This window comes from Microtus ochrogaster, chromosome 21, assembly GCF_000317375.1.
Source record: "Microtus ochrogaster isolate Prairie Vole_2 chromosome 21, MicOch1.0, whole genome shotgun sequence".
NCBI lineage: Eukaryota > Metazoa > Chordata > Mammalia > Rodentia > Cricetidae > Microtus > Microtus ochrogaster.
In genome coordinates this window covers 30345429-30355238 of record NC_022022.1, presented here as the reverse complement: position 1 = coordinate 30355238, position 9810 = coordinate 30345429, and the positions used below count along the sequence as shown (strand labels likewise).

The window sequence follows — 9810 nt, the reverse complement described above, 5'->3', positions numbered from 1 at the left end:
TCTGGGTGTTCTAGATCTCTGTTAGTTCACACTGTTCTGTACACTGTTCTGGGTGTTCTAGGTCTCTGTTAGTTCACACTGTTCTGGGTGTTCTAGGTCTCTGTTAGTCTTAGAAATTCTATAAAGTGTGATGAGCACAGGCTTGCCTTTGCGTGAATACTTATTTCATTTTAAAGTAACAGTAAAAGTAGAAAATCCTGCGGCAGACTCTTTATGAGAATTTCAAGTTCCATAAATTTGACAATTTTTTAAAACCTCGGTGATAAATGCCTACCAAAGCACTTTCTAGCCGGTACAGGAAAAGATAGTAAAATGTAAACTTGCCTGTAAGTAGGAATGCAGTCACAATTAACTAGAGAACATTTTGGTCCTAATTCTTCTCCCCCCCCCCACCACCTAAGCATCCAAACAGAATATCTTTTAGCAATAGCAATTTCTCAAATGCAATACAGTGTTACGGGAAAGCGCAGCGTCTGTCTTTGAGGGATGTAATTGGCACTGGAGAAACAAAATGAAATTTTTATGGCTGAATTTTTTTAAAGAGTCTTCTATCAAAGCAACTATCTGAGTATGCCAACATTTACTCCAGCATCACGTCACTGGCCAAGGCACGGTGGCGTCCTACCTTGATAACTGCCTATAGGTCTTAGAATATATCTTTTCACTGTCTACATGGTGAAAATTCAAATCTTTAGGGGAACATTTTTTGTTTAGGCACACAGTTAAAAGTCATCCAGAGCAATAAAGTCTTCAATTACTCTACAGGGAGAAGGTCACTCTTAGTCACCATCCTTACCCTCATTGTGGATGTGGTGAAGCGGCGTTGGCAAAGCCAAATGGCATTGAGTGGGTCCCTGGTGCAGTTTTAAGAACTTCAGATATTTAATTTGCCTCAAATAATTCTGAGGTAAGAACAAACTGTCATCATTACTTTATAAATGAGGAGAAGAAAGCACAAAGATGTTAGTGAACTTACCCAGTGGTAAAAATGAAGCAAGTGAGCTCTTTTGGCAATGGTGGTTAAGGACTGCTAACTAATGGGAAAGAGGGGGTCTCTTTTGCATGGGGCCCTGAAAGCAATTCACATGGGGAATTCTTCCTGAATCCTCCTTGCCCCCCCAAACTCTTCTGAATATCAGAAGCAATGGCAGAATAAACGTCTAGTCTCCTTTACTTTAAAAACCCTGTCATCTGCACAGAGAGTTTCATCTTCTCTGGAGATGAGGTCCCTTGTTTTACACCTGTATCTTATGTGCCTGACATAATAAACAATAATGATCTTTGGTGAAGGTTAAACAAGGGTATCCATGGGGAAAGCCACAGAGAAAGTGACTGGGTGTGATAAAGCTCACTGTCCACGTACACCTAATAAGACAGCCAGGGTGACATAGTGAGATCCTGTCTCAAAAAAAAAAAAATTTTTAAAAAGGGAGGAAGGAAACGCAGAATATGCATTTATTGATAAAAGGGTACAGGCCTTGATCTTGCGGAACCTGCACTTGAGTCTACTATCTGCCCTTGGGAAAGGATTTTCATCTCTAAGCTTCAGACTCCTTACCCATAGAATGAATAAAAATCTTACTTCCAATGTCAGAGGATCAAATGAGATGCTATTTATAAACCTGTGAGTGCACCACAAAAGAGTATCATTACATCCCATAAAATGCACAGAAGGAATGACATTACAAGGAAGAAACACCAAAACTGTCTAAGAGTTCCAAAGACAAAAGGTTTATTCTAGATGATCCTCGAAGCTGTAAAGAGTCTACTGGCCAAGTTGGCCAGAGAAAACAAGGAAGAAAAGTTAGAGCCACAAACAAAGAACTTCAGACAAAAGTGTGAGTGCCAAAGTGTGTGAAAAAGAAGAGAAGACATTTACTAAGACTGCATGAGCTTGGACAAAGTGATGCTCCATCAGGAGATTGATTAGAGAGAAATAAAAGACCACTATGAAGAGCCTGAGATCTTCCAACTGTCTTAGCAGAGGACAAAAATATTCTAAGGAATGACACTTGTCCCCTTTCCTCTGGCCATCAGGCTACCACAGTGATCTCTAAGAAATTGAATTTTCCCAAGAGTCTCATGCTGGGAGGAGGAGGAAGAAGAGCAAAGCTCTGACACACACAGAAGAAGGAACCTGTTTCACAGAAAGAAGCTTCACCTGGTTGATGGAGAGGGAGAGCCAAGGCAACCATGGATTAAAGGAGCAGGGACTGCACCTTCACCAGAACTGCTCAGTGATCCATACGCTTGCCTTCTATTCAAACCTCAAACTTAGTGAGTCCTTGGATCTCTTCCTTGGTTCTTCTTCCAAGTGTGACCACTGAATCCATCTCCTTTCTCTGAACCTCACTACCACGTATCTACTTAAATAGCCTCTTAAAGACAGGTGATCAAGTCTGCTTGTTAGGGCTGCCAAGAACCAGACTCCGGCCCTCACATCTTCATCTCTGGTAACAGTCTGAGCTCATGAGTTAACATGAACCCGAGAATTGCAGACTCTGGGAGGGAAGGTGAGAAGCAGCATTAGCTTACACATCCACACTACTTCACAATTTATAAAGCAGATTTGATGCTGGCTTCTAGATCTTTCCTGGTCATTGCAATGCTTCCTCCCTCCCTCCCTCCCTCCCTCCCTTCTTCTTCTTCTTCCTCTCTCTCTCTCTCTCTCTCTTTCTCTCTCGCGCACGCGCGTGCACGTGCATGCACGCGTGAAATATTCACACAGAAACTGTATTAACTAAATCACTGCTTGGCCCATTAGCTCTAACTTCTTATTGGCTAATCTCTTGCATACTGACTTAACCCATTTCTATTAATGTGTGTATCGCCACGTGACAGTGGCCTACCAGCTAAACTTTTCAGTGTGCAGTGCCCTTCTTACAACATACAACTTTCAAGACATAAAAACTGGAAGACTGATAGCAAAGATGTCTGTAAGGTGGGGTGGAGCTCTTAGTAAATCCAGGGTATGAAGCTAATTCACTTTGCCTAACTCTCAGAAAGGACATCACAGAAAACAGAAAATAGCCTCCATAATAAAGTGAACAAAGTCTGATTACAAATGTCACTCTGTGCCTTCCAATAGCTGTCCTGATATTTGCTTAAGGAGCCCACATACAAAATAGTGGGGAGAGAGGCAATTTGTAGTTTTAACACCCCCTTTCCTCTACAGAGGTGACCTGGCTTTCCTGAGCTCTAGAAACACCCAACTTGTGGAAAACCGAGATGACACTGAGCTCTTACTTAAGAACAACATGGCCCAGCTGGCTCTGCATGGCCAGGACAATGACTCTAGACCCCCTCTCACTGTTAGGGGTTACTCATTAGACTCACAAAGATAGGCCCATTTGATACATGCTTTCTTTACCTCTGATATGTGTGCATATAGCATCGTTTAGAGATTTATATAGTACACCAAGGTCTTCTCCAAAATTGGCCTCCACACTATTTTTCAGCAAAAGAAGGAAACCAATCAATTCATTCATAGAATGTGTAGATCAGGTCACATAGTCCCCAAAGAAGCATCTGGATGGAACTTTGGGTGCCCTAGTGAAAGCTCAGCTAGAATACAAGTCAAAGGACCAGCAAGTTTAGCATGCTGTCTATAGACTGTAGACATATGCCTCATGCCATCAGGTGTGTGTGTGTGTGTGTGTGTGTCTCTCTCTCTCAGTGTGCACATGAGTGCATGCATATGTGTGTGTGTGTAGTTAACTCTGACACAAAGAATTCACCGCTTGCGGAGCAGTTGCAGGTACTCTACAGAGTTGAGTTTCCCTAAGTTAAGACCCCCCATGGGGTCCACATAACTGAATGTGGGGGGGGATCACAAAAAGCTAGCAACAGTGAATGACTTCTGTCCATCCAATGACCCAAAATTAACTCAAAAAATCAAATGATGACTGAATCAGACATGTTGCGCGGTGTTTTATTTTGATCACATTACGGCCTTTGTTTGAACACACACATCCTTGGCTTCATGCATACTGTCACACCATGCAATGACAATGAACATTTGTCAGAATCATGCCAGCTGAGATCAAAAATTACTAGCTAATGTTATACTGTACACACAATATTTTCTACTTTTATAGAAACATTGATAATTTAATTATGGTAAACAAACTTTTAATATTTTTCTACCATCATTCCCCAGTAAATTTTGAGTTGTGTTATATTCAAGTGTTTGATTTGCAAATTGCTAATTGAATTGCTGATTACATTTTTCAGAATAAATCATTTAGTGGATTTTGGTTTGGGATGAGGAAAAAAAAAGAATCGGAAATAGCCTTAAACCTGTTCTTGCCATTCTTTACTATGTATTCACGTTAAGCAACATTTTGGCATTTGCAATCATAAAATCAAAATATTAATCAGCTCTGAAAAATGTGAAGATGATCTATGTCTTGCAGTATCAAACATTCAGCAAAGATTGAATACTTGATGTAAAAATGAACAAGCTCATCCATCTCACTCACAGGCAAACTTGCTTTTGTCTTTTTAATGAGTGGTGAAATTATACCTGTTCTGAAGATAAATTTTTTATGAGTTATTATTAGTACATGCCTTGATTATATACTTATTTTATATGTCTGTATTCTCAGAGTCTCATAAAATATTCCCAGTGAAAAATAGCCACAGGAAGCAGCCCTAGCTGTAAGATGTACACCTCCAACTCTAGCTACAGAGAAGAGCCGCCAGTCTTAAATTAAAATTTAAAGAATTCTTATTACCTGTCCCCAAGACCTTGAACTTGATGACTGTGAAAAGTCTACTGCTCAAGAGAATCATACTTGCACCAGGGAACGGCATCATATTCTGATCTTTGGAAGAAGAATAAACTCCTAGCAATATGAGGTTCTTTATGGACCTAAGCCAGCAGATAGATGAAGTCTAGTTCCATGGAGATGCATGTCCTCATAGTGAATGAGACAGCAATCGACCTGACTCCCTCCCAGAGTTCTGTGAATTGCCCCTCTTCTCCTTCTTATTTGTCTTCACGTAAATGGCTTACCTCTTTCTGGAAAGGGATGCTGAAACTAGAAATGGCCCCAGCCAGGGGAGGTGATGGTAGACAGTGTGGCAAACATAGAATGTACATTGGAAGAGGGAAATAGAATTGTCATCCTACAGCTAGTCACACACAGCTAGGAGACGGAAGAGCAGTTAAAATTAACGCCCCTCATCTGCCTCCTCTGTGCTCTCCCCTTCCAGCATCTTACATGAAGAATAGTGGCGAGCATCAACAGATCCTGGTCATTGCCAAGAGATCAACGGAAGGCTACCAGCATCCTTACATGACATCATGCAGGGACACTATGAGAGCTGAAGGCATTTGGCTCACTCTGTGTGTTTTATCAACCACATGAAGAATAAGAATATAAGGAAAGAAGGTAGAAACTTATAGGTTTCATTCATTTACCCCAGCCCTGTGCCTCATGAGACCTGTATGGTCACCATGCCTTATTAACCTCTGCTTGGCTCCAGACAAAAAGTTCATACACATAACCAGAGGGAAAGGTGAGAAAAGACGAGAATGTTTCTTTCTACCTTGGCTTCCTCCTTGAAAAGCGATATAGCCTAGGTTTGTCCCTAATTACCAATCACTGCTTTACTTACAATGAAGTCTTAAGACTGGAGCCTTCCACTTCTAGGACCTTCTTCCTTCTCTGGTCCTTAGGATGTAGACCATTAACTCTGCTAATTCTACCCTCTTGCTACTGAGTCTCCCTAACGCGGCTCACTGACTCTCTCCCAGAGCTCTGCGAATTATCCCTTCTCTCTTTCTTATCTTATCTTCGTTTAAGTGTCTCACCTCTTTCAACAGGGCAGCCTAATTTCATTCCTAACATAGTATTTACAAATAGCATATGCACCATTACACATAATTTAATGAAAAATAAACCTGGGCTACGTAGACACAAAAGAATCATACAGTAGTAAGGGCATTCTAAAAATATGAAATATTCATAAATTTTGTTGTTATGACTAGGCTTTCTAATGGTTTCAATGTTTGTATTTCATGGCTAAGGCATCCTTCCTTGGCTCTTTGTCACCAAAGTGAAACTTCATGTGAAAAAAGGAGAAATTAATTCTGGTATTAACACATATAGCTAAGTAGAATTCCAATGCATTAAGTTAACAGGTCTTTGATTTTGAGAAAAATCTCAAAACTACGTCTACAACTTTTTTGGCTAAAGAAAAGAACCCTTAACAAGAAAATAACAATTTCCAGAAACTTCTTTCTCTGGAGAGAAAGCCCTTCTGTGGAATGTGAGTCCAGTTGTTTGGGGCGTGGTTTAAATAATCAAGCAGAAATAATTGCCATTCACGTTCCACTTGGGACCACATCACTTTATTGCTTTGGAGGGAAAAAAAACTAAGTTAAGAGAAACTTTAAAGGTTTTCAAGAAATCTGCTACTATTTTCCAATAGAATTTAAACTACATACTAATTAAATATTTACAGTCATCCTAATAGACTGTTCCCGGCTGTCTGAAAAGCTACCGCCTGTTGCCACGAATGCCAACACCGAGGTTCTGGTTCATTCAGGAAATGGGATACCATTTCCTAAGACTCTCAATAAGCTGTTCTCCAGCCTATGCACCTCTCATTGTCACTGAGGAATCTTAAAGGGGCTTTCAAGAGATACCAAAGGTTGGTTAAGTTTTAGTTTAAGCTGGAAAAAACCAGCTGCTAGTATCTTGAAAAGTAACATTTCCAAAATACAGAAATATGGCTTCGTGGGGCTCCACAGAGGAAGGGGCCTGGTCTTGCACTGACTATTATATACACATCAATTAACAGGTGTGGTGTCAAGAAAAACTAAAATATAAAGGATCCCACCCAGTGCAATACAAATGACTGACTGACGGATGGGGGGATGACAGAGAAGTTCTTACTGTTGCCAGGGGTGACTAAGTCAAGGAACTTGGGCAAAGTGATAAGAGGCAAAGAATGGCAGATGCGACCGGGCTGAAAGTCGGCGGTAACTGCAGCCGTTGTGCCAGAACAAGCAATTAGGACAGCAGTGGGGTGGAGGCAAGCAGGCGGGCTGCCAGCAGAAAAGTGAGCAACACAGAAGCAGAATCAAAATCCCTTCTCTATGAGAGGTGATCAGAAAGACGTCCGTATTTCCCTATTTAGGAAAACAGGAAACATCTGTTCTGTACGTGGAATGTGCAAGGGGTAGCCACCACATTAAAAGGGGCAGAGCGAGCACCATACCATTCTAAAGGTACACTGGGTACTATGAGAAAAGAGATGTCTTTATAGTGAGCAGGTGAAGATGAATTTTTTTTTAGATTTGAGGGAATCATTAAAGTTGTAGCAGAAAGAATATGTAACCTGCCAAATGCTTCTTATTTGAAAAGTCCCTTCTGAATCACCTGAGAAAAATGGTGCTAAATTTCTAACTGCAAAAATATAAAAATACTAGAAGCAAGGACTTGACCAGGATCACGCAGTTTAAAAAACAAAAAAAAAAAAAAATCCAGGACTTGAAGTCAGAATGCCTGACTCAGAGCCTGCACAACAAAGAGACAGCACTCTGCGCTACATTGCTGCTGCTGCTGCTGCTGCTGCTGCTCTTGCTCCTGCTCCTGCTGCTCCTGCTGCTCCTGCTGCTCCTGCTGCTCCTGCTGCTGCTCCTGCTGCTGCTCCTGCTGCTGCTGCATTTTGCAGGGCCAGCCAGTTCACTGTTTGTATTATGTTGGATATATTTCTGAGCTTCTTGACATAACTCATGGAAGTTGTTCTGGGCCCAGGGGTTTATTCTAACAGTAGTGGGTTGTTTTATTGTTATTATTTCCCATCCTCCGTCTGGGCAATCAATGACTCAAACAAGCAAGTCTGTCCTTGAACAGAATACGTTGTTCTGATTTGAGGTGTTCTGAGGTATGCTGACACTTTATAGAGATACTTAAAGTATACACTGTTGTTTACCAACTGCAAGCATAAGCGGAAAACTCTGCTTTTCTTCTTGCCTGACTCTTTTCATCTCCTGGCATTTAATAAAAAGTAATTTGAGAACTAACGCCTTGCTTAGATCATGCTATACTGTTAGAATACAGTGATGCTTAATTTGAAGAGTTTCCGTCGAAAGTTTTCTCTGCTGTTCTTTTTGGTTTTGGTTTTGTTTTTCAAGACAGGGTTTCTCTGTGGTTTTGGAGCCTGTCCTGGAACTAGCTCTTGTAGACCAGGCTGGTCTCGAACTCACAGAGATCTACCTGCCTCTGCCTCTCGAGTGCTGGGATTAAAGGTGTGCGCCACCACCGCCCGGCTTCTCTGCTGTTCTTATGTAGCGGCATGCACACTGTTCTTTGCTGCTCAGACCACCTTTGCATTCCTGAAACCCATTCGGCTCTGTCCTGCCTAGAGACATGTGACTGGATGTAAGCTCAGTCAAGATTCTTCTCTCCAGCCTTTGCAGGGACAGCTTCTTCTCACAAGTGAGTGTCGAACTTAAATGTATCCTCCTCAAAGAGGCCCTCTCTGACCACCCAAACCAATATGGTCATGTGGATACCACCTCACAACATTTTAATTCTGTGCCTGGCATTTGTAGCCCTGCAATGCTGGACTGTGTGTCCCATACGACTGTCTGACTAGTTATCTCTTTGCAGTGGTATCTCTAGGACGTAAGATACAGTCTGACTCGTGGAGGTGATCACCTGATACTGCATGAATGAAAGAATTATGGTATGAAAACCACTTCCTATACTTTCATGTAGCTTCAGTGATGTGCTTCATGAGGCAAGATGTCATACAGAGGATAAAATGTTTCTACGGTGTATCATGTATAGTCTGCAAACTCAATTTAGGGTTGATATTATTATTTTCATATAAGAGTCCAAGATTGTAAAATCTGGGCTAAAGCTAAAAGATAAAATACACAGAAAGTCTGAACCATTTCTGCACACATGGCATCTACCCAATGAGTAATTTGTGATTTTACTTTCCAACTACAACACAACTTCCAGATTTAACTTTTGCTTTGAAGTCTAGAAAACTATGAACAATGTTTGATCTCTCACCTCAGGTTTTTTCCAAAGGCATTTTATAATCCAGCAGTAAAGGAGGACAAACTATAAAGTATCAAATCAGAGACCTGAAAGGCTTAACAAACCTTCAAAGGTAATCTTTATAGGTGCCCTTTTTCCACCAGTAAACGTTTCCAACTTCTATCCACCTTCACTGAGTTGCTATGAAGGTTTAATGAAGTCATGTTCATTAAGCTCTTTGATATTCTAAGTAAGATATATGACAAAAAAAAACACAATCTGGCTTTTTTTAGTCTTCTGATGCCTGCTGACAGAATTAAAAAGCAATAATATCTCAACCACTCCCAAAAGACTTGGGCTCCCTACTGATTAGAACTCAGAACTTACCATACTTTTTGATAAATTGGACCACATTAAAGGCCAGAGAAATCACCACTTGAATAACATAAATGAGGATCCGTTAATTTAATGGGGTTGAGATTCTCAGAAGGACTAAAATTCTCTAAAGAAAAAAGCAGACATATAGAAAGATCAAAGTTACCAGCCAATCAACGATCTGGTTCTACCCTGAAGGTTCATTTGTTATGAATGGGCACTTAAGTTGTTCTCCAAATGCCTTCCATTATGTTTTATTCATTAGCATTATCTGTAAAGCAGTAATCATTATAAAAATGATATTTCTTTAATCTGGATGTTTGCCTCAGACATAAACTAAATAAACATCATTATAGACAGATGCAGGTATTATTCAGTTGTGTGTGTGTGTGTGTGTGTGTGTGTGTGTGTGTGTGTGTGTGTGTATACA

The 9810-nt window shown here is 40.7% G+C and overlaps 1 protein-coding gene across 2 annotated transcripts in view; it reads right to left on the bottom strand.

Moving 5' to 3' along the window:
• Slc39a8 (solute carrier family 39 member 8) overlaps positions 1-9810 on the bottom strand; it is a 59341-nt gene that overhangs the window by 5408 nt on the left and 44123 nt on the right. The window lies entirely within an intron of this gene.